The sequence below is a fragment of the Hermetia illucens genome, chromosome 6 (genome assembly GCF_905115235.1).
Source record: "Hermetia illucens chromosome 6, iHerIll2.2.curated.20191125, whole genome shotgun sequence".
NCBI classification, from domain to species: domain Eukaryota; kingdom Metazoa; phylum Arthropoda; class Insecta; order Diptera; family Stratiomyidae; genus Hermetia; species Hermetia illucens.
The window spans coordinates 9,514,479-9,540,719 of NC_051854.1; the positions used below are offsets into that span (position 1 = coordinate 9,514,479).

The window sequence follows — 26,241 nt, forward strand, 5'->3', positions numbered from 1 at the left end:
CTTCATGTTCGATCGGATAGAAAAGGCTGACAATGAAATATTTTATGGCTCCCTGGATGCGACGTTGGTTGCCTCATTTATGACTCTGAACAACAAGAACTAATAATCCACTAGAACAAGGAAGTCGATTGTGTATACAATGTTGGCAAATTTTTTATAGCTTCAAGCTCAATTTTAAACAAATAGACGCAAGATACACTACGCCATCAAGCTATAAACTAATTGTAATTTATATTGAAGGGGCCATGAAAATGGGCTAAGAATACTATCTAGAAAGGGCCCTTAAAAATAATCTGATAACACGACAAACAGAACCAAAACCTTGATCAATAACAATGTATTTTTTATATGAGAGATGGTCAGAACGTCGCAGGAAGCCATTATCCTCGCTAATCGCGCAAATTTTAAAAGGGCGCCCAATGTGGGACCCACGCAATTATGTTCCGCTGCTTTCAACTTTAGTTATTGAATTGATTTTTATCAACCGCTCATTCAATTATAGAATAAGCTATTACATAAGAAAGGAAAGGGCTATAAAATACGTTTTGAAACTTTTCCGGAGTCTTCCTGCTTTACAGACATGTATGGGGGTACATTGAAATTCCCTTACAAATGACAGAAAAATGAAAGCGAAAAATATAAAAATTGCTTTTGCAAGTACTAACCTCTCTCTGAATAGTAATGCATCATCTTAACGAAACTGAGCTGGCACTCAATACCGACTAATCCCCGGAGCACATGGCGTCAGCGATTATCATTCCTTCACTCATTCTATTGCGCGCTATCCAATACTTTTGATTTTTTTCCAAAATGATACATACCTTCTACTTAAGGACTTGTGTGAAATAAAACCTTATTAGAATCGATTCAACGTGTATCTATCCATTTATTTGTCCTTTTGTTTTTTAAAGGTGGTGGAAATCTTCAAAAGACGCTGGACCCCCGACCCCTCCTAGCTCGTGGATCCACCATTGGGTGTTACATCACAGGGCGAAGTTAGCTAGCTAGCTATCTTCCTTCTACGCGCGGCGTTCATAACCGCGTCTTTCTAACCTCTTCCGTTTTTAATGTTAACATAAAACCTTATTAAAATCGGTTTACTGTCTGTCTGTCTGTCCGTCTGTCTGTCTGTCTGTCCGTCACACGCAATTTTCTCGGAGACGGTTATAGCGATTCGCCCCAAATTTGGTGGAAAGGTGGGAACTGTGAACGCTCACGCATATAGTGAGTTACATCCTTTTACGACGAATTTAAGGGGGTCCCCATACATGCAAAAGGGGGGTGTAAATTTTTTTTTCATCAAATATAGCCATGTGGGGTATCAAATTAAAGGTCTCGGTTAGTACTTTTCGAAGCCGGTCTTAGTTTTGATATTTGTTGAAAAAGTGCGGAGTGAGGGGGCCGAAAGTGATCGTTTTTTTAACGAACCCATTCTCAGAAACTACTTGACCGAAAAATCTGAAAAAAATTAGGGGGCTGCCACTATATGATGCCTAGACTCCGAAATACCCTACATACCGATACCTGTTCAAATAAAGTTAATAATAGTACATTACTATAATTTTTATTAATTGAAAGGAAAACTCCCCTTAAGTTCACCCTAGAATCACAAAATCTTGCAGCAGTATAGGCTATAGCATGAAGCATGATCCTGCCAAATTTGGTAAAAATCGCACTATTACTAACAAAGTTGTACTAGGTCAAAACTGTCGCTCTTCTGCAAATTCAAGACTATGAATGTCAATATCACTTGAAAGTGAATATTTTCACATAATATATGCATATTTTACGGTCTACATGCTAATGGGACAAATGCACACTCAAATCTCTATATAAGCGAAATACACAAAACCTTTCGTACCTGAAGCACCTAGCTTCCGGTTTCCCGACTTGTTTGCAGTTTACCTTGGATCGCTGCGGCCATGGGGCTGAACACGTGCCAATCATCCTGGCATGTTACCATTCTCCGGACTACATGTGCTAGTGAAACATTTCACCTTAAGTAGGAGCACTCATTCTTAAACAAAAATTTAGTTAATTTCACTTAGAGTTTTCTCTAAGTTCCTCCTCTCTCCCGCGAACCACGAAGATTGGAAGGAACTACCGGGAGCAATCTATTATAGATTACCGGCTTTAACATTATACCCATAGTGTCATGAAGACATATAAATCTGTAGGAGGATAGTTCCCTCGCAGGCTTGCCAGCCTCAGATAGCAGTACCAACCGCCGCCTTGAGCAACTCAGCGACCATGCTCAGTCACGGTGAACTTAAGGGCCTTCTTCGGTATTCCGTCCAGGCCGGGAACTTTGTTGTCACCTATTCAACTACAGATGTCCAAACGATCGTCAGTGGTTACTGATGAAGTTAACGCCACAGGTCTCAGTGTCCCCTCTTTTGCTGAGGCTATAACCTCTGGACGATTTGCAAGAAGATCTGTGGAGATGATCGGCCTTTGAGTCGTCCCATAACAATTCTATAATTGCCCCCCTCCCCGCCCCCGCAACAGGTTTAAATCCACCTCTGAATATAACTCCTCAAAACATATGCTTAAGGTTTTTCACCTGATCGATTCTACCTACCGCCCTCCGAAACTTTCGATTAGCTCGACGGCAGACCAGTTCATTATTCCACCACTACCGGGAAATGCGCGCCTCCTAGGCATGAAAGCTATCATCATCATCAACGGCGCAACAACCGGTATCCGGTCTAGGCCTGGAAGGAACTCCAGACATCCTGGTTTTTGCGCCGAGATCCACCAATTCGATATCCCTAAGGGCTTTCTGGCGTCCTGGCCTACGCCATCGCTTCATCTTAGGCAGGGTCTGCCTCGTCTTCTTTTTCTACCGTAGATATTGCCCTTAAAGACTTTCCGGGCTGGATCATCCTTATCCATACGAATTAAGTGACCCGCCCACCGTAACCTATTAAGCCGGATTTTATCCACAACCTGACAGTCATGGTATCGCTCATAGATTTCGTCGTTATGTAAGCTGCAAAATCGTCAATCCTCATGTAGGAGGCCAAAAATTCTTCGGAGGATTCTTCTCTCGAACACGGCCAATAGTTCGCAATTCTTCTTGCTAAGAACCCAAGTTTCCGAGGAATACATGAGGACTGGCAAGATCAGAGTCTTGTACAGTAAGAGCTTTGACCCTATGGTGAGACGTTTCGTTTGGAACAGTTTTTGTAAGCTGAAATAGGCTCTGTTGGCTGCCAACAACCGTGCGCGGATTGCTGTTATCGGTTGTGATTTTCGATCCTAGATAGGAGAAATTATCAACGGTCTCAAAGTTGTAGTTTCCTATTTTTATTTTTCTCGTTTGACCAGTGTGGTTTGATGTTGGTGGTTGGTTGGTTCTTGGTGCTGACGTTGCCACCATATACTTTGTCTTGCCTTCATTGATGTGCAGCCCAAAATCTCGCTGCTATCATAAGCGGCTTTAGCGCCGATGAATAGATGGTGCAACTGATGTCCATATTCCAATAGTTTTTCCATCGCTTGCCGTAGAGAGAACATTTGATCTGTTGCTGTTTTAGCCAATGAATTGCACGGACTGTTTCTCCAATACTTGGTGGTGGCAGTATTAGTCCGTCGTCTTCAGTTGGCGGACCTCCAACTAGCCGATGTTCTGGTTGTTCAGTAGCTCATCAAAGTACTCAACCCATCGCTCCAATATGCCCATTCTGTCGGAAATCAGATTTCCCTCTTTGTCTCGGCAGGATGAGCATCGAGGTGTATAAGGCTTCATCCTGCTGACTTGTTGGTAAAACTTGCGTGCTTGGTGCGGTTGCTCCCTGTACTTTTCTAGTTCACAGACTTGTTGGTTCTCCCAGGCTTCCTTTTTCCGTCTGTGAAGTCGCTTCTCCGCTCGACGGAGTTCGTGATAAGTCTCTGCGCGTGCCCGCGTTCTTTGAGAATGCAACATTACTCGGTATGCGGCATGCTTCCGTTCCGTAGCTAGCTTACATTCATCGTCAAACCAGCCGTTCCGACTCCTTTTACGGCTGGGGCCAAGTATATTTGTGGCCGTATCAATGATAACGCCCTTCAGGTGATTATGAAGATAATTTGTTGGTGCTTCATCTCCAGGATATCTGTTAGTTGTGGTTATTGCGGCATCCATTTTCATCATATAGGGGGCTATGTTGTGAATGGCTTCAGTATTCACTCTCACCTGATTGTCAGAGGGGATTCTAGGTGGTGTTGCAATTCGAGCTCGGAGCACTAAGCCAACGAGATAGTCTACATTGACCCCCCTATATGTTCTGTCATTCATCAAGGCTGAGGGGTAGCGCCTTTCGATCAACATGTGGCCAATTTGGTTGAAAGTGGTCCCGTCTGGATAGGCCCACGTATGTTTATGGACCAGTTTCCGCGCAAGCCAGGTACTTCCGACAGCCATTTCGTGCCATACTGCTAACTGAATAATCCACAGTCCGTTATCATTGGTATCCGTATGTAAGCTATGGGAGCCGATGTATGGATTGAATACGGGCTCCGTCAATACTTCACTGTTAAAATCTCCAAGTACGATTTTTATATCATACCTGGGGCAGGTTTCGAGGGTCCGCTCAACTGCCTCGTAGAAGGTATCCTTCTCTGACTCTGCAATCTCCTCTGTAGGGGCGTGAACGTTAATGAGGCTTATATTTCTAAATTTGTCTTGAAAACGCAGAGTGCATAGCCTTTCGCTTATATTTTCAAACCCGATAGCAGCAAGTTTCATTTTTGGGCTGACTAAGAAACCCATTATTATTATTATTCTGTTAAGGGAAAGTCGCACCGCGTCCTTGAAGAACTATTGTGCCCCTTTTACTGGTTATAGTGTACCTATTGATCATATTATCTCAAGCAGGCCTGTAACCGTTAGGAACTTTAGTATGTTCCCCACTTCCAGATGTTTCAGCTTTGCATCTGGTATTAAGTGTTCTCCCAGATGTATCGACCTACTTTGCACAAGTGCCGGACACTGTCCCAGGATGTGCATAGAGGTTTCGTCCTCCTCCTCACAAAACCTGCAGGCAGTGTCCGTAGATATCCCTAGCTTCCCTAGGTGATAGTTCAGCCGACAATGACCAGTGAGAATTCCCACTATGATTCGGAGGTTCTTTTTGGTGAAGTTTAAGCAATCCTTTGTAATCATGGGTTCGTATCCCCCAATAAGCACCCTGGACTGCTCCATCCCTGGTAGGCTCGCCCAATATAGTTCCCTCAACCATTTCTCTTCGTTTCTTAGATTCATAGCCATGAAACCGTTTCCGATTCCACAGAAGGGTTCTGGCCCGTGTAAAGGCATCCCTGCTCCCTTCTTGGCTAGTTCATCCGCTGCCTCGTTGCTTTGAACCTAGTTCGAGCACATGAATTATAATATATGGTGTAGTGGCTCTTTTCCGGAAAATCGGTCGGTGTCCAGCGGATTTCCCGTAACGCTGTTACATCAGCCCTGTATTGGAACAGGGTATCGATTAGCTGCTCAGCATCATTCGGTCTGTACAGGGAGCGTACGTTCCATAAAAAAATGCGCAAATCGGTGTGCCGTTTTCGTTGCCAGGATCGTCGTTGTAAAATCCAGCCTGCGCGAGGCTTCTTCTGTGGCTCCGTAACTTGGGTTTTTCGTGTAGGGTTGTCAGCCCTACCCAACCCCCAACCTGGAGCACCGGTTGGTACAATTTGTCCCGTTTTTAGGCGTGGGAGACCCGCTTTCTTCCTTCTCTGTCTGCAGTTTTTCGTTAAGAAAGAGCTCCCAGCGGTCACCACGTGGAGGTGGAGATAGGGTTTGGTAGTAGAGCTGTTGGTGTTGGTTCAGCAGGCGTTTCCTAGGTTTTATGCTGGATGGGGATTTGAAAGCCTCGAGATTGCACCCAGATCAGGCATTCGATAGAGCTAAATGGCGAAGCCGATCACGACGAGCCGACCCCGCTTGTGAACGGGACAAAGGCTGAAGAAAAAGAAGAAGATCCAGGGTGGTGAGTTCCATCTTGCTGTACGCAGTCCCAGTTTGGGGGTCAGCGCATCTTATCTAACGCACATAAACTGAGTGTAGTCTACAGAAAAACACGCATAGGGAACGTAGGGTCGCGTATCTTTTGTTTCTAGTGGACATTTTTTATTCGGAAAATATCGGTATTTCGGGAACAACTTGTTTCCTTCTTCAGTGCCGGGTATATGCTGTATTACATTACTCTGGAATGGCGAGCAAAGCGGTATTTCCAGCACAGTATACAGTATACACCCAGCACTGAAGAAGGGAAGAAGTTGTTACCGAAATGTCGGTATTTTCTGAATAAAAAATTGTTACTGGCGTTGGAGAGGTTGTATTGAATTTTAATTCCTAAAAACTTTCTACTAGAAATACTGCAAACGCGTAGTGATTATCCTTTGTTTATTTTCAGTGCTTTGCTCGCCATTGAGCTATGTTCTTAGTGTAAGACAGCAGGAGTTTAGACGAAAACAAAAAAGGAAGTAAATCACAACGAGACAAAATTAAGGGCTGACTAATCCAATCCCACGGCACAATGGTTTTGAGCAGTTCCGCGGAGAGACCAGAAGGAAGTAGTTTTACCGAGTAGTCCGAAAAACAGCCCCTCGGTCTCATACTCCGGGTTCGAGTTCCGGTTGCAGTTGTATCATAGATGTTTGGATTCGTCCTGTAGTTGTTCAATCACTGTAGGGTTATCATTTATATAGCTTTATGTGAAACTGGAGCATGGCCTAATTTTTAATGAAAATGGGACGAAATAGCACTAAGAAAGGGAGATTGTGGTGTCCCAATGTACTGCAAAGGAGTGAAGGGGAGACGTATTGTTCAAATCAATAATGAGGGTTTCCAGAATTTTCAAGAAAAAAATATAGGAAGACTTTAATCCCGGGCTTAAGTCCGATATAGTTTGGATAACTCTCGAAGGTACGTAAGTTTTTTTGCATTGGTTGTTATTAGTTGTTGGTACTTTTATAGTTTTTCCCAAACGAAAAAGTGACATACATATAGTCGAAATTCCCAAGGAGCCAATAATTGTCAAGACGTCTCTCATAAAAATGTGCTGAGATCAAAATTTATAGAACAAGATAAATCATTTAATAAAAAGAGATGCGTGCCTTTTTTCGTAAATTTTATTCAGAATTGCGAACAAGGCTCGAGAACGGAAATTCCACACAAAGTAGCATTTTTTACAAACATGCAAGGCATCATCAAAATATGCATTAATCCAATCTTGAGCCGCAAAAGATCTCAATTCATCACATCTCCAACAAAGCCTGACGGCAAACTACAAACTTAGCCACCTTCTGGTTAAAGCCACATATTATCTCCAAACTATCTCATATTATTTTATTTCTACCACGGCAGCATTCACCCTCGTCCTAAAATATTATGCGTGATACATTCATCTTCTCTTGATCCACATCATAACTTTTTGACTTTGAAAAACTTGGCATTGGAATGACCGTCTTCCATTTATTTAGCCAGACGGACGGTTCAAAAAGACTTGCAAAACCACCCCCGTTGTGAAAAATGGTGCCGGGATGTCATGTTGTCAATTCTTGGAAGGTTTTTGGCGCTTTTGTTAATATTAATGACATTTTTTAATGGCAAGATAATTGATCTGGTGTCGTCATGGCGCTTTGGTCATTTTATAAATGAATTTTCGAATGAAGTGCTATTAGGACCCTGGGGACTATTTATAGTGTCTGAAGTTCGATTAAGAGGATGGAAAGCAGTGAAGGTCATACTTCCACTTGTCACTAAATACCTACTTGTGGATGCATCCTCCACACTGTTCAATTCAAATTGTATCTTTTGAATCAAATGCAATATTAAACCAGCAATTCCTCTCGAAATTTGATAATAGGATTATTGTCTATCAAACTATCTGATGGTTGAATATAAGACAATATCTTTCTCCAGTAAAGATAACTTAACCTTGACGCTCGTAGCTTATTTTTTCTTTCATCTCGATACTCGTAAAAAGCGCTTTTGTTGCATTTTGTTTAGTTTTTTTTTTTTAAATAAATCCAAATATTAGCGTTAACGAATGCAATTTACACCCTATTTGCAGGACTGACTGGCTATTCAGATGTTCATTGGATGGTTCAAAGATAAATTTAAATTGATTTTATGAGCAATAAATTCACATAAAGGGCAATCGAAGAGCTCCCTTTGATCGGGTGGTTGAACGGAATGAGATGGAAAGCTTGGTGTAAACATTCTCTACGTGAAGACATAGTTGCAGTAAATCCTTCGCTTGTTTTATGGATGCAACGGTGAGGGACCGGTGATTCTTTTGAAATTTAAATATTCAATGTTATTATGTTAAGGGAAAGTCGCACCGCGTCCTTAAAGATCTGATGTGCCCATTTTACTGGTTATAGTGTACCTATTAATCACAGTATCTCAAGCAAGCCTATAACCGTTAGGAATTTGAGTATATTACCTACTTCTAAATCTTTCGACTTTGCATCTGATATTAAGTCTTCTCCCAGATGCCTCAACCTACTTTGCATAAAAGCCGGATACTATCCCAAAATATGTATAGAGGTTTCATCACACTCCGCACAGAACCTGCAGTGTCCGTAGATATCCCTAGCTTCCCTAGGTGGTAGTTTAGCCGACAGTGATCATTATGATCTGGAAGTGCTTCTTTGTGAGGTTTAAGCAATCCTTTGTGCGCTTGAATTCGTATCCTCCAATAAACACCCTGGACTGCTCCATTCCTGGCAGGCCCGCACAGTATAGTTCCCTCAACTGTTCCTCTTCATTTTTTAATGTCAAAGCCATGAACCCGTTTCGGATTCCACAGGAGGCCTGTGTAAAAGCGTCCCTGCTTTCTTCTAGGCCAGTTCGTCCGTTGCATCATCGCCTTCCAATTCAACATGGCTTGGAAACCAGACTGCTTGAAAGAGCCGAGTGTATTCAGTCTCTCAAGGTATTCCCATACCAGTTTAGATTTCACCTGGTTGGACCTAAGTGCCTTGACTACTGCTTGGCTGTTAGTTCGAATAGCAATGTTCTGCCCCTTGTAGTCCCTTAGGAGGTCAAAGGAGACACATTTGTCTATGGCGTATATTTCCGCCTGGAATAGATAATATTAGTGTGCTTACCCATTGACTTCAAGTCCATTTTCCTTGGAGCAATGACCCCGTCACCCTCTCCCTCTGCTGTGTGGGATCCGTTAGCATACCAAGTAATCAGTTGCTGGTTTAAGCCATATGTCACAGCCACACTCTCCCAGTTTGCCTAGTTACTTCAATGTGTTTCAAACTTCTTATCGAAGTGCAACCTCGTTGTCATGTTATCCTTTGTTATCAATAATTCAGGATACTACCTAGAAAAAGTATCAATCTGCCTGCATCTGTATGCGCAGGTGGATTAACCTCCTCCCAGAAGCACCTGCAGGGTTGCGGTTGGGCATGTCCTCATTGCCCCACTGATACACACGCAAGCCCGTCTTTAGAGTTTGTGTAACTCCTGGTTTGTGTGCTGAGTTCAGTTCTTTCTGCCTAGATTACCGCCCCATAGATAATCGTTGACATTACTATTGCAGTATATATCCAAAGTAGTATCCTCACGCTGAAACTCTTTTTTTTTTCTGCTATGGACCTACAAGTCATCAAAGCCCTCTTAGCTTTCCGACAAGTGTTTCCGGCATGCGTCTTCCAGAGTAATTTTTGGTCTAGCGTAATTCCCAAATATTTGACCTCTGTTTCTCGTTTCACCTCCATGTCGTGTAACCTTATGGCTCTCAGGTCATCAAGCTTACGCTTCCTAGTGAATGGTACTATGGTGGTTTTGGCTGGATTAGTACGCAGTCCCACCTTCCTGCACCAGACACTAGTAACCCTTGGCCTAATTTGGATTATATCACATAGAGTATCTTCATATTTGCCCATACAGATTAAAACAATGTCGTCCGTTGAGTAGTAGCCATGACAATAGAATTTATAGCTGTCGGTATTTCTATTTGCCTACTCTCTAGCATTTTTCCCATTCAGAAAACCAGGGTGTTTCCTACTGCCTTACGGCACAGGGCATCTTGTATCCCTGAGTGCGATGTGTTGCTCCTTAGATTTCTAAAAACGTACACGGTATTATTTCTTTTGTTTCTATGGCATCCCGTAGCACATCCGTCAGCTGAGCAGTTTCGATTGACCATCCTGCCTGTTAGGATTACGCTTTAGAACGTTAGTTCTAATATAATTGTCGATGATCTTCTCCACCATTTTGAGTATGAACGATGTTAGGCAAATTGGTCTGAAAGATTTAGGGTAAAAAGGATCCTTTTTACCGCTTTCGGAATAAAGACCACTTTTGCCTGCCTTCATACTTTTGGTATATATCTCAGGGCTATGCTGCTCCTTACCATCCTCATAACAGACACTCTCTAGATTTCTAGGCCTCTCTGGATTACTGCTGGTAAAATACCATCCACTCTGCGTGATTTCAGTGTTTTAAAAGCTCTCACTGCCCTTACCCTACCTTCCGAGCACACCTCTTTGGCTAGTTTCCAGTTCTCCTTTCTTCCTCTTTTACTCGTTGTTGGGGTGACAGGCAGAATATTGTCGCCTGCCGCCGTGTGGTAGGACCTCGGGAAGTGAGTTCTGACAAGCAGGTATACTCGGTCCCCCTCGTTCTCAGTAAATGTTCCGTCTTCCTTCTTCAAACAGAAAGAAGATATTGCCCCGTCTTTGGCTACAGCTTTGTGAAGCCTGGTTGCTTCTGTGATTTGTTCGATCCTTTCACAGAATCCTCTGAAGCTGTTCCATTCAGCTTCTCTGATCGCGTTGCTATACGCAGTCAGTGCATTTTAGTACCTTCGTACCGCTGTTCTCATTCTGGCTAGGTTCCTGTTCCACCAACGTACATCCCTTGATAACTTAACTGTCGAAGCTGGACAGCTGGCCTCACATGCGTGAATGACGACTGTGTTAACGTTTCCCGCCACTATTTCTAGTTCCGGTTTGCTCCTGATGTCGCCGCCCCCTTGAAGCTGATCCATGTTGTTGCTGAAGTGCGTTGCATAGGAAACCCAATTTGTTCTCCTGGGATTCTTTATTATTCTTTTTATTTCGGAATTGCCATCAATGTCGAATCTGATTATCCTGTGATTAAACATAGAGGGCTCATCCGACGCCCACCAATTCCTGACCAGCCAGAATATTTCCTAGAGTTATGTCTAGTACCTCTTTTCTAGTGCTGATCACAAATGTTGGAGTGTTCCCGAAGTTATATATTTCTAACTTATTGCTAAGAATAAATTCAAGAAGGTACTAACCTTTCGATTGGTGTCGCTGCTTCCCCAGACTTCGTAATTTTCGTTGGCATTGCAGCCGAGGGGAAGTAGTAACGCTCTCTTCTCACAGTATTTCACCGGTGGAACCCGGATGTCGTCTCCTGGGAAGTAGCCCGATGCCACGACTGCCTCTTGAGTGCTCCTCCCGGCTTCCAGTAAGACTTGAATAGCCACGAGATCCCCGGCCAGGAACTCTGAAAGATATATATTTTAGACGTATATTTTATACGTTTCAGCATTCACAGAGGAGTCCCAAATTACCTGCATGCTTCCTTCTTGTAGACCGCGAATCTACCCCCGGTACACCCAGGGCTCCTGATTCAGCACCATTCAAATGTTCTTCGTGGAAATTGCCCTTACAATTACCGCAGATGCACCTTTCGCATGATAGAGGTTTATCTGGGTTATCTTATTGCTGACCATTGGCTCCATTATTCTTTGGAGCTCTTCTTTACTGTTGGAATATCACCCTTCCCCTTCTATGGCGCATTTCTGCGCGTCGCTGTCCACCCTAAACCCTGGAAGATCTAGACCTAAGTCGTCCAGCTTCTGCTCTTCACTGGGCAGCAGGTATACTTTCCTGGCTGATCTAGTCCTTTCCGCACCTCTGGCTTGCGGGAGTTCTTCGGGCACCACGGTGTGCTTTTCATCCGCTGTCTCTACCAAGGTGTCTTTCCTCGGCTTTTCCCTGTGTATGTGTACTGGTATTTTGCCAAATCGCTCCAGATATCGGTCATCTACCCCGGTCGTGAGGAGTCTACTCTTGCCCTCCACTTTACTTCTGAAGACTCTCAATAATCGCGTATGGAGAACCTCATTTTGGCGATTAGGAAATCTCCCGTCTCTACTGCCGCAGCTTCCGAGAGAAACACTGTCACCATGTGTGCTCCTGGTAAATCATCCCCAGCACATGTTGATATTTCTGCTCCTTACCCACCTGGAAATTTAGGAACTATGGCTCTAAGTGTCTTCCGTCGCGCTGTCCACCAGTGTGATCTGGTCGAAAGCGCATCCCGGTGAACACAAGTTTCGCTTTCTACCCCTTGCACATATGCCTGACAACAAGGTCTTCGATAGTCTCCTGTTTCTCACGAGTGAATATTTGGCCGGAAAATATTTTTGGCAGTATAACTAGTCGAATGCCCTTGACCGCACTAGCATAGCTAATGGTAGGCTTCCTGAGTCCTGACTTTACCCCTAACCCGCCCGGTTTTCCTCTCCTCACCTCTCTGGGTTCAGGTTTGGATTTTTTGGGAGCATTCACTTCATGCGGGCTAATCTCCTCTGCTTCCCACTTTCTTGGCTCCGATGAAGATGGCTTAGGTCTGCCCTGAGCCTTCTTAAGGGTCTCTTCTGGTTTCAGGCCTTCATTCAGGTAGCACAGGTACGTTTAGCACCTGCGCCCCTGAGACCTGTCTCCTCCCTGACGTCTGATATATTGATCTTAGACGTGCATTTTCGTGTTCCTGCTTTTTGAGCAGGGATCTTTGTTGGTTGTTGTCCTCGCAATATACCAATGATGACCTTGACCTTGACGTCCCAACTTTTCCATTCTTGGGCGTAATCACCGGGCTCTCAGTATTTCGGAGATGTGCCAGGTTAGTCAGTTTGTGTGCGGTACGGGATCTCGCTTTGTTGATTGTAAGCTTTCTTTTTTTTTTTGTAATATTACTCATCTGATTCCCACGAGAGGGTTAGTAGGCCTGCGTGACATAGCCCCCCATAGCATGGTAAGGTCAAACTTACTCACTGAGGCGACCAAGTATCAATGCGGCTTCGTTCGAATACAGTCAGTACCCCCAACTGCAAATTATCCAATCGGCACGGTTCGTATGACACCCTGAATTGAGGGGTATTTTTCGACTCCCCAATCTTGATCGGTAACGTTTTGTTAATAGTAGGATCACCTCGTATAGAGTGTGGCTAACACTACTCACTAACGGTCTTGGTAGACGAAAGGCTTGGGCTCTGGAAAGCCAAACATCACCCCAGAGGAGAGATAGCTCACTCTTAAGGATAGATAGGATGACCCCATGGAGCTATATTCCGTGTCAGTCTATCGTGCAGTGCACTGCTTGACCCCAGTTAAAGCATCTACTAAGGCTTACTTTACCTGTATTTCGTTTTGAGCCGAAAAACAACTAATTCCAATATAATCGCCAAGAAACGTGCCATCACATCGCTTGAAATAGCACCACGTCCTGTTGCAATTAACCGCAATTAACCTAGGTCATGTATGCATTCCCAATCCCTCATTGATACCGCTAACATCTAATTATGTCCAACCATTACTTCGAGGGAAATCCTTCCTAAAAAGGTTCAATTTTCTTATAAGTGGTGGGCATATAAGGTGAAAATGGCAACAATTATCAGCTTGTTATGATCCACGACGACTGCGTTCTTGGCAATGCATCCAATAGTACTTGTCTACTTACTGTCAGCACGTACGAAAGCTGCATCATCGCAATGTCTTATTAGGCTTCGATCTAATTAACTTGAAAGCATCTAGTCTTCCATATGCTGTTGGTTACACCTGTTCGGTCGGAATGATGCAAGAATGATAGGTTGGCCTTTGTAAGGCTCGATGAATGTCTTCGTCAAATCGAGGAAGCAATGGTGTGCTAGCTGGTGCATGTATAAATAGATATTTTCTTTTCGTTGAAGTCGGTGGATGCAATCAATACTCGTATGTTCATTAACAGTTAATTGCTGATTTTATATCTTTAAAATATCTACATAGATGCTTAAAGGGCATTCGCATAAGCCCAAACATCGTTGTTAATAATAAGTTGCGTATGGTGCTTACGAAAACCATTTGCAAATAATTTATAAAATCATAGATCGCTTACAGGATGTTTTTATAGGAATTCCACCTCCCATCGGTATATCGGTCAAAGTAACTGTCATTCTGGGCGCAAAACTTTGACATTTTATTTGGTATGGTTAGGTGGGTGAATAGATATCAAGTAGTCACTTCAAAGAGCTTAATTTGCACCGTAGTATGCGGTTTGGATGCCACAAACTCTTAAGACTATAGCTATTGTGTGAAGGACAAGGGGAGCAGAATCTAGCCCGTTCAAATCTTCAGAACCAACCCGTGACATTCGCAAATGATACCAGCTTCCCCACTCTTCACCCAGTGATCCCTTTGGGATCGCCAAAAATTTATTTATTTAGTGTCCGCAGCCTGGTTCTAGCTAGAGCGCAAAGGAATTGCTTGGGGGTTTCTCTCTTTTTTTCGTAACTGCTGCTAATTATAGAGTATACCGATTCTGGCAGCATTGTCCATTATTGGTCAGGGTTAGTCGGCCAGAACCCTGTAAGGGGTTTTTTATTAACTCTCCATAGCGCAAATTTTGTGACACCAAAAAGCACTCCGATTTCTCATAAAATGTTACCATTCTCGATTGCACTTATCATTAGTATTCTGGTTAGAGCTTCCTTGATGGTTTTAGTATTCACGTTTTTAATGCTTCACTGCGCTATCCAAGAAGGCCGCTAAAGTATATTGCTTGTAGCGTAACGATCGCTCAACCGTGTTTTTTACCGCGTGACATTTAGAAGGGGGTGAGCACTTCATGATCGTGATTGGTTCCTATGTTTCTTGGCCATAGTATCTTTGAGTCTTGAGTCTGCCTTTTTTCAGCCTCGAACTTCGACTTCAGTCCTGTCGTCTGTAGGCAACGCCGGTAAACTTCCTCCAATCGATCATCCTGGGGTGTCTTAAACATCTACAGGTCTTTCCCGATCAATGTCACTTGCGTTGTGAAATAAACTCCTCCGGTTCAACGCTCCTGTGCCAATAAGACGTTCACGAGAGGGAAAACCAACAGAATGACTGAGGCACACTTCGAGTGCTGCAAATTCACATGCGCTACCCTCAGTATGATCACTCAGCCCCCACCGAACTGTCGATTTTCATTTCCTTCAGGAGCTCGTTCGCGTCATGGTCTTCATCCGGTGTCGTGGATCGGAACCTTTCTTTTTTACGTCCCTAGCTCCAAACCCAAGTTTGTATTCCACTTTTTCCAGTACCTCCATTTATACGGAATAGAAAAGATGAAGTGTTCATCTGGAATTGATACTCCTTGATCACCATCCAAGCATCTACGAAGATATTGGGGTTTTGAAAACGAATGGGTTGAACAAGCTTGTCCTTGTCCATGCGGATCTTTGATTACGAGATGCGAGCCACTAGTCTTCTGGGCATCTTGTTGTATGGGGCAATGTCGAATGTACCAACACCGTTGCTAAATATCTCAACGAGATTACACTTTATTTACACCGTTTCATCTCCTTTGGGCTCTATTCTCTTTGAAGTGCCTGCTCCAATGGTCGACCGCTAAGCTTCGCTACCTATGGTACAGAGATTGTTTGTCATCGAAGCATTTGCAAACTCTGCTTCTTTTGGTATTCTTCTCGATCTCATCACGAAGCAGGTTGTTTTTGAGGATGGCAGGGTAGGTAGGTATCAATGGCCACGCCGAGCTGTCCAATTAGCGCTGTAGTGCCCTGTTTTAATGTCATAAGCCTGTAAGACCACGATCGCTGTTGTAAGAGGAAGGAGGCAGAGTCCTGCTAACTCAGATCTCTAAAGCCAGCTACTCCACCCTGCAACTAAAGATCTTTCTGAGGTCCACAAAAATGGTGTACGTAGTGCCCGTAGACTAGCTCTAGTTAGAGCTGGGCAATCCCTCTTCTACGTATCTTCGTCAATGCAAATTGTAGAGGCCGGTGGCATGGTTCTGTACAGGCCAGCGCCCCGTTCAGACTGCCGTAATCTTGTATGTATTTGTATGCGTCTGGCACAAAGGTTCTTGCGATCGGGTCTTCTTATAGGCGGGCGAAATCCTCCTTGACTTGGCGCAGGTGACGAGCCTTCGCTATCTGAAGTTATCAGCTCCTAAGAAGTGCGAGTAAAGTCCGCTCCTTATAGTCACCACCGGGACACAGACTGTGCCCATCGAGGGACTGCCAAGAGCAGAGCCCCACCCGGTAAGTCCGTCAGTCCGCTTCTCTATCTTCCTATAACCGAAAACCTAGAAAGGTGACTTTGAGTGTACGCCTAGACTCTTCAGCGTCTTCATGCCAGCCTGGAAGTTGTCGCCATTGAGTCCAAAGCTTTAATGACCGCTTGGCTGTCGCTCAGAATGGTTTTGCTACGCTTTCGGCTTGAATCATGCTACGGTCTTCGGTAGGTTTCGCTTTCTGCTGATTATCAAAGTTTTATAATTATAGTTCTTAACCATTACCGCCTATTTAGCGAGGTCTTCTTCGTCCCGCTTATTAACGGTATCGGTCTCCCTGCTCTTCGCAATTTTCTTCGAAATATGGATGGCCTTCTGATACTGGCTTTTCGACGGAATTCCAGTGGACTTCGGCATCCCAGTTGGCTCCCAGCCGTTGGTATTCTCATAGTTCTTCATTTCTTGGGGACCCCCGACTTCGACGGTTTGGGGGTAAGGGTACTATCGCTGGTACTTGCTAAGTTAAGTTTGATGACAGTGGTTTCCAGGCTAGAAACAATTAGTTCATCTGCCGCCTCGCTCTTGGACGTCCCTGTGTTGGTTCTGACGCAGTCGCAAAGGTTATAACCCGTCTTCGACTGCCATTTTCTCCTTGCTGAACATTAGCAGTTTGTCCTCCAATAATGCCCCTGGCATCAGCACCCCTTTTTCTTCCATCGTCGCCCGTTCTTCCGCATTTGGGTCCATATCTTTGTTCCACGAGTAATCTGGAATAGAAAATTCATCGCGGCTAACCGGGCCACTAAGTCTCAATTGAAACCGAAAACGCCCAAGGTATTTAAAATCTGGATACTAGATAACAAGTTCACGCTTGGCTAGCTTTTACAGCACAGGAAGAACGGCTGTTGCTTTGAATCATCCCTTGGCGGTTTCGGTCTTAATCCGGGCTGGAGGTCGCTTGAGAAATTGCCCGACTAAGTAACCTTAGTGTGAATAAGACCAGGACCAGAAGTATTTCGGTCATCAGCCCTTGCAGAAGATATAGTAAACTTACCGCGATTTTCGAAATAGTGCAGATGAAACCGAAAGTAGCCCTATTACCTAAGGGCAGGTTAATTACACCGTGTTTCTGGTTAAACTACGATCGTACATCTTGGATGCGTTGTGCGATTCATCTACCCCGATCAACAATAACGCTGTGTTTGAAATAGTTCCGTGGGAAGACTCTACTACTCCTATTCGCTCGAAAGAGCTCATCTTTGAGTCTGTCGTTATGCTGAGATATTTCACCCCCGATTTGAACTGGGCAATGATCTTGTTGGAAGGATTGCGAAAATTTTTTTCTTTAGTCAGGACGACCAATTTGGGTTTTTCCAGAGTTAGGGAGACTCTGTATTCAGTCAACCAACTACTGACTAACCGAATCACCATTCATATCCATTCGCTTGACTTATTTGTCTGAATTTCGCCGACTAGTGCCGGAGCATCAGTCATGTAGCCGACCATTTGCGATTTCTCAGGCTTTTTGAATTGCAGTAGACGGAATTCTGTCCTGCTCTTTATCTACTCTGACAGTAGACTTTGTATTTGAAAAACCAGGTAAGGACGACTTTTCGCTGTATCCTTCAGGTGGTTTCTTTTATTTTTATTTTTTCCGAGGTTGATCGCTACTTTTTCAGGTACTTTGTTATCAGCTTTCACCCTCTGGAATTGACAAGTTGATGGTTGTGACACCTATCTTGAGAGTAGTCCCTCATCCAGTCTGATCGCATCCTCCATCTCCTTCTTGTCCACAAGAGAATCCAAATCCATTATTTCAATGAATGAACGACAAATTACTGCTTTCGCAACCAAGTTGTTCTGAAATGCCTCGCAGAATGTCTCTTTCCTTGTCAATCCCCGACCTAACTTAAGTTTCAGCTTAGGGTAGACTCAGCTGAGGCATTTGTGTCAACTTATTCTCCGAAGAGAGAACATGTAGCTGCCATTCACCCCTTGGCAGGGTATTATGCGTCAATCACACCTGCGCGCTATCGTTCTCGGTTTGCCGAAATGCGCTTCAACTTCCGCCAGGACCTCCCGAGACGCCCTCACTCTTCCTCTACTGTTCTGTGCCAAGTACACTTGGGGTGAACCACTCGTCGACCAACTTGTGATCGTGGGTTCTACTACATGGCGTAGCCAACAATGGAATGGTCGCCCTTTCCCAATGTGTAACCTACGCACTGTCTGTTTCACTTTCCGATCACACTGCCCGCGGGTGACAGGCCTGTGCGCTGACCAAGGCCCTTCTCATCAAAAAACCGAATGATTGAGGCCTTTCATGGAAGCAATTCGAGAATCGCAGAGGAGCACTAAGCCAGATGGTATACTCGTTCAGCTGAAATATCCTTATTGGGTAAAGGGGTGCACACAATGAATCCTTATATATTTAAAAGGCTACACTACTCTGAACCATCCGTTATTTCCTACTTACCTTACCGCTCATCTTTTATTTTGTTTGTTTGAGATTTCACGAGTACTTGTCAAGGCATTAGTTTGACCGGAGAGAATAAGTGGGTGAGACAAAGCTGATTGATTGACAGCCGGACTTCACGCATTATGACTATATGTTAGCACCTATGGGTAGTCATCCCTCGGCATATTAATCAAATCTGGGCATAGGATTTGATTACCTTCAAGCTTTACCTTTTGGGCAGCGATTCGTTTAGGGATCTTCCTTACTGAGTTACCTACCTTCATCTCGGAAAGATAGGGGAGAGATATAATTATTCTACATGTGTTCGTCTTTTCTTATTGTTTATCTTTAGCTTTTGTCTTGTTCGGTTGCAGGCTCCATTTATTTAGATTCACCACTTTTCCTGGTTGTAAGCTTGGTCTAGGTTGGGTAAAAGGGCTCCCTAATTACAATCTAGCGTATCAACCCACGCTATTTAAAGTAGCCTTTTGGGCGTTTTCCACTGACTTCGATGCTGAAGCCAAACATTGGTTGTGAGTTCTTGTCAGCGCAAGTAACCATACCATTAAAGAGGTCCCTCCTGCAATTATGCTTCGGTGGGCGGAATTCTATATCAATCGCGAATAACCTCCCTTGCGTTACGTTACTAACCCAACGAAACATCTTCGTTTCCATTATCGCGAGGCGTCGTTCTTTGCTTTTACTAGTCGGCTAGTAGGACGGACAGTAGATTTTGGATTTCATATCGCAGTTCACTCTTGTGTAAAAACATTTATCCGAGATAGTTAGATCACTCAGTGCTGAGTAGGTGGCTGTCACTTACAGTAACAGTACTTATTGTAGCTATGAAAGTTGGCCATGAAAACTTTGATTTGCCCAGCTTTGTTGCGGAATACTACGTGATCATTTTGCGCATAGACCATAATGTATGTTATGTGGAGTTGCGAGAGGGCACTACCTTGATGAACGCCGATAAAGGCACGGAACAGCTTTGGTATACCTGCCACGCTATTTAGCAATCTGTTATTACCTAGATTTATGTAGTGCCCGGAATCTTGTCTAAATATTATCTATCCTTTCTCGTATTATGTCTGACCACTTATTGGATGAAATGTCTTAATTAACCAATCGCAACAACTTAATTAATCCACTCCGTTCCATACGCCCCAACTAGACCCGTTGTAGAGTGTAAACTTCTCAACACTTTGCCTACATAAACTCAATTGAAGTTTATGAAATCAACAATTACATAAGATACGCAAGACTTTATCTTATCCAATAACGGACCAGGCAATTAGATACAACCGACGCATGTCTATGACGAATTGTAGCCGCTATCTATGTGAAAAGATTAATGTATCTGTTGGGATCGTGTGACATAAGATGCGTTCATCGATGTGCAGAAATAATTAATAACTTAGGAAGGCTGTCTGTCGCTGCATCAATAAATGCCGATGGGATATTACCTTATTAGATGATTCATAAATCACTGCATCTCGCCGGGAGATATAAGGGTGAATTGGATTCAAGACGTGTCTATTGAGGTGGAAAGATATTTGCGTTGACAACGCCGATAGCATTGTGAGTTTTAGGATCAGTAGGTGTATTTTTCTATTAATTTGAATAACACTTTGATGAAGATACTTTTACCTCACATTCCGACCGAATAGCTTGATTGGAATGTAACTCTGATACTCGAAAGGTATAACCTTTTGAAAATTGCGCCACCATATGATGCAATGCTAATATTTGTGTAGGTACTGTCAGATTTCAGCTATCCTAACGCATTGCATTCTAGGGGTATCTTGTCATAACTGAAGATTGGTTTGAGGACAGCTGAGCAGTTTAAATTGATTTTCACCCAATCCAGTAAACTACAACAGAAGAAAGTCAGAAGCCGTAGTAAGGAGTATTCGAGGTCGATGACAGATTCTCTGACGACATGTTTTTTATCCTCGTACCGGCTGCATTGATCGGACCAATCCACGCCCTCTGCAAACGAGTTCCTAATTTGTCTATACATGAAGAAGCGCCTCTTTGGTGAGGTTTGTTTCTAAGAGAAGAGTTGACAAATTTAATGGGAACTAATCCTACTTTTCCCTTGTATTTGCCTTTTTACTTTTGACCTGCATCCTTTCACCGCAATGGCTTCCTTGCAGATTCCCCTGTACTTTTGGCTGTAGGAGCAATAAATTTTGACTCTCTTTCTTCTTTTCAGGACCTACTGACGTATGTTTCTCTTTTTCCTTGATAAGTCTAGATCTCCCAACTAATCTCGGTTCGAGCTGCATAAATCACTATTCTTCCGTATTACCACTCTACTTTTTATAAAAGTCTTAAATGTGTTGATCTCTTTATCTATTCATTCGAAGTATTAAGGATTATCTCACTGTTTATCAATGTCTCTCGAATTCACTTAATACTACAGTATCTTCTCTAGTTAGGCTACTGGAGTAGCTTGTATTAGGCAGCGTTTCCTCTTTGGTTCATGATTCCTAAATATTTAGCCCTCCCCACCGGTTTTCTTGCCCTCCGTGCGCTTGCTGCTACTATACTCTCTGATATAATACAGCTGTTGTCACCTACACACAGTGGCGTAAGTGGAGATCAATAGGTACGATTCCTTTAATTCTGCAGCCACTGGGAGTATCTCCTCTTAGCCGATTTATCGGATGACAACTGTCAATACAGACATTATACCTAAGCCTAGGTGTCCAATGATTTACCTTTGACTACTCTACACGGTTCCGTTGATACCTCTAATAATGTTGACCTCAATCTAAATGACTCTTCAAACCATTCTCCTTAGTATCTGTGCTATACTAATGCCGCACAACTTTCACTCGAAGATGGTAGCCCCATATAGCACCATAAATCACCTGCTTCAATGCGCTTCTTCTCTAACGTCCCATCGACGATAGCCACCGCAGCACTGCAAGCTAAACCTACCATCATACCGAACTTTGCAAGTCGTTTTATCACCGAACTAACCCTTCATATTCAGGTTGATTTATTCCACCTTTTTCTACGGTATCCTCGACTATAGCTGGCAAAGGATGGTACTTCCAGCCGTGAAATAGCTTTATTCAAGGATATGTATTCCCACGATCTCAATGTTGTCACCCACCTTCCTTTGGCCTCATCAGAGGAACAATTCACAAGAGAATTTTCGTCCAGCCTGCCCACCTCGCCGACCATAATAAACCTTATTTTCCTTCTTCTTCAGCCTTTGTTGCGTTCAGAAGCAAGGTTGACTCATCTAGATCGATTGTCCCCTTTTCGCCAATCAAAGGTCTGATCTGGGTAGATTTCGATGCTCGGAGAAATTTGAGCAAATCAAGGGTGCTCTCATTAGTGAGAATTCCATGACCATATCATCGTGGACGCTTCTCTCGCAATTGTTCTACGATCAGTGCAACCCCCATATTAATCGCAGATGTTCATCAGAAATGGATCGGTCATTAATTTTTCTATCAAAATGGAAGAGGTCTAAGGGCCAAACTGCTTTGCTTCAATCTACCTGCCCTGATTTACTAGCATCGCATCATCTGCATTTGTGAATTGGGTGATAAGCTTTTGGATTCTCGCTCCTCTAGGACTAATCTGTCTTTGGCTGTGGCGGAGATTGCACGGTTTTGAGTGCGGCAACTGGTGAAGGCGTCTTGATCGCTGGTAAGTCTCCTTTCCATTTCGAACCTATATTTTCCTCTTCCTCCTTCTCTTATGACTATATGTACTACTCTATATATTTTCCGAGTAGAACGCATTTGTTATTATCTGTATATATTTTGCCTGTTTTGGCTAACTAAGCTATCGTCTTATCCTTCCCTCCTTTTGTCGTTTGTGGTGACTTCCGCTCTCTATGGTATGCTATAGGATATGAAAAGCCCAACAAAGTCGCGATATTGCCGGCATCAAAGCGGGCGGAGAGCCTATGCTGACGTGGCATGATAGTGTCCATTGCGTTTCTGGCTGGCTGATTTTGCTGAAAGGGGCAGTGTTGTGCTCTTCTCGCAGGCCGAGGCTCATGTCTCGGAAGTTACCTGGCTCGGATGGGATGACTAACGAGATGAGGAAAGCCGTCTGGCCGTGTCTGTATGAGAGTTGCTAACGGGAGGGATATTTCTGTACTTTCTGGCAGTCTACCAGGTTTGTCGTGCTTCGCGTTCATTCAAAGCAATATTTTATCTCCCGACCTTTGGAAAGGTCCTGGCGTGAAGTATAGTCGAGCGATGAATTACATTCCCAGAAACCAGCAAGGATTTTATGGCAACCGTCTAACAACATTCTAAACACAGCCTCTCTTTTTTTATGGATGGAGGTGGGAACCCCGAAAAGGCGGTGCTGAGCCAGGTTGCAGACTCGTCCAATCCGAAGCGAACTGTGTTAAGTTGTAATTCAATTCTCTGTATTTTCACTCGACTCATCTCTCAATACACAGGATCAATGTATGGGCCCAGTAGTCCTTTTCAGATTTATTCTATTGTTGCTGCCGTCTTCTATACAGCTCCCTCCTAGTGGCTCTTCGGAAATCCGTAGTCACAACGGCCGAATTCACCCTCCTTCTTTGATATAGATAGTGTGCCACATTCACTAGAATTCCGCGGGAATCAGTCCCCATTGCTTCACCAGCCACAGTCCTATATGCACTGCACGATTAGCCGGTATGCCGAACCCACCCTTCTCTGGTTTAAGGAACCAGCTTCCGCCTTTTCTACTGGGTGAAAGACACTCCTTCCCTAGTACAGGATTCAAATGTGCTTATAAATCATTTGGACCTGATTGTAGCAGCCAACTTCAGGGCTTTATTTGGAATTCCGTACAATACCGGAGCCTTATTATCCCCAATTCGTTCACAGATCTCTCTCTGTTCTCCCTCAGTCACCCCGCGGTCCACTTCCTTCCTGCTGTGGGGAAATAATTCCAATTATTCTGAACAAGAGTCGTGGGCACATCACCTGGAGTAATGTTTGCCCTCAACCCCTGGGGTCCTATTTATCTCAAGAAACAGCTGCTTGCAGCGCAACCTCCTTCTAAAACCGCCAGAAATGCCTCTTCCTCAAAAACTTCGGTAGACCAGCCAAACTATCTTGTCACCTCAGTCAGTTTCTGATGTCGAGAAAGATGGCCTAGTTGTCATTGTAGACGTTGTATTCACTCCCTTGCCAGACCGTTCCTCTCACCAACGTGATTCTAAAGTAAGTCAGATAGACGACCGTGCTAGGCTCGGAAGGCGGGCACGCATCTAACGTTCGCTAGTGCGATGTCCAGTTCCGCGAAAGTTTGAAGCAGGATTTGTCTCTTCGTGTTCGTCATTCAACTTCCCCAGTCCAATATTGTCAGCAATATTTTGGGGCTGTAATCTCAAGCATCCAACACCAAGTTTTCTTGGATCTCCTCATATTGTGCTAATATGACACTTGGAGAAGCGTGACAGCTGTAGATATGGACGCCGTTTAACTTTGCCCTACAAAGCCAGCTCCTAAGAATGCCATTTTTTCTTGAATGGTATGTCGCCCGCATGCCCATATCGCCGCGTTTTCAGATGAGTCCTTTACCCACGTACTACTATCGTAATAAGGAAGGTTCATAGATTACCGCCACATTTTACTCTCGAATGGCTGAGGTTGATTTGTATCAACCTCATTTAGCCCTAGAATTCATCAACCTCCCGTAAGCCAGACACAGCTTCATCGTTTTTACGGCACTCTCTTGTATTTCGCCAAGGTTGGATTGGTCCCTTAGTGCAACATAGATAGCCTCCCATGATGTATCCTCGTCTAAGCCTTTGTACTCGATTACTATCTCTTGCTTTCAAGCTTTTACTTCTCCTTGCTCATTTGGCTATTTATCCAATGTTTTTTCGCTGGATTTTTTTAGCTCCAACATCAGGTCTTCCTTCTGCGTGCGCCTGATGTGACTCACACTAGCGCCCAGGTTTGCCAATCCTGGATCAGCTTTGACTTTCCAAAAGATATCCCCGTAAGCCATATCTCTTTTTATGGATATAATGGTTATTTCTCGACAAATCTTTTTTTTCCTTCATCTGCCGCTTTTTGCTCCCCACATTTGTTCATTGCTCGGCCTTACCAGCTACCCTTTTGTTAAAGTTGGGGCCGAACTTAACTATAGCAAACTTAATTTTACCTATCATAGAATCTAAACTATTGCTAATTTTACAACTTAATTTGCAGCTCAATTAAACTATTAAAAATTTCATTCTAGGAGGAAAGGCGGGGAAACCTCCTACTTTATCAATATACTGGCGGATGTGGTGTCTTTTTACAATCAATGTCTATCATCCTACGTTTGCGGTCATCAGACCAGCTGAAGTGATAAAATCGAACAGCTTCTCTCCTCTAGGATTGCATTTGCTGCTGCCCTGAGCGCTCGCATCACAACCTATTAAAAATTCAAAGCCAGTTTATTGTGCATACGTTTCCAGATCCCTTAGTTTTGCCGTCGACGGAGGACACAAAGAATCATAGGGTAAGTAAGCAGAGGCAACTATGACATTTCTCCTCTTACCATTAACCTGGTATTGTAAGTTGATCGTAACAAGATCCTGGGAACAGAACCACGTCAGCACGGTTGCCTCCAACAATTTCGACATCAGAACGCAGACCCTTGGTCTTTCATCGAAGATCTGTTAAAACGAAATCAATGGCTCTTGAATCAGAAATACATAATGACAGTCCTGTAACTTTGCCGGCCTTGCTGCCGGTAGATAGGAATAAGCTTTGGCGTGCTGCAGGTTGATTTGGCTAACTCTTATGTTTGTAGCGATAAGTGGAGTCTAATAGGAAAACCGCCGCTAACTGAAAAGTCTGCTGCGTTCAGTGTGAATCTCACCGGGGTTACCTTCGCCTTCTTTCGCAGTGCCTTCCGTAGTCGTCAGGTCGTTAGGTTCACGGTCTGCATGGATCTGGTTTCACATACCGGCGTTAGACCAGTTGCGTCCACATTACCAGTTTCCCTTACCTCCGATTTTCCGGGTACAGGCGGAGGAGAAGGTTCTGACAAGTAAGCTTGTAGTCCCTTCTTCTTTGCGGCTAAAGTTTCCTTCTGCCACGCCCTCCTTCCCGGTATTTTAGAGGAGTTAGGCAATAGTGTAACCGACAGGCCCGCTGTAGTCAGATTTCCAGTTCCTCTTATTAAGGGAGTTGCTGTACTATCCTCTCTGGCTGACCGCGCCGTAGACACCGGATCTAGGTTTTCCACCGAAGCGGAGAGCCTGTCTCCACAGATTTCTCCGTGGGGAAACATGAATTAGGTGAGGCCCCGAAAATCTGTGCCTCAGCCACGACCTGATTTCTCAAAGCCGCGGGTGGATTCGAGTTTTGTGACTTCTTACCATTTGGAGAGTTACAATCCTTTGTTTCTATCTTCATGAGTTTTTGGACACCCACAGTGTAGTAGTAAACTACCACAAGCTCCCCCACCACGATAAGGTGGTGTCCGAGGGGGAGGACAGAGGTGAGGATAAAAATTCAAATTGTTGGACCTCGAAGGCTTTTTGTATATCCAA

General features: G+C 43.9%; 1 long non-coding RNA gene across 1 annotated transcript in view; it reads left to right on the forward strand.

Annotated features, from left to right (window-relative positions):
* LOC119659151 overlaps positions 1–26,241 on the forward strand; it is a 65,149-nt gene that overhangs the window by 16,175 nt on the left and 22,733 nt on the right. Inside the window, exon 2 of the long non-coding RNA XR_005250324.1 lies at positions 24,939–25,202. This is a non-coding gene — a long non-coding RNA (uncharacterized LOC119659151). The remainder of the gene's footprint in view (positions 1–24,938; positions 25,203–26,241) is intronic.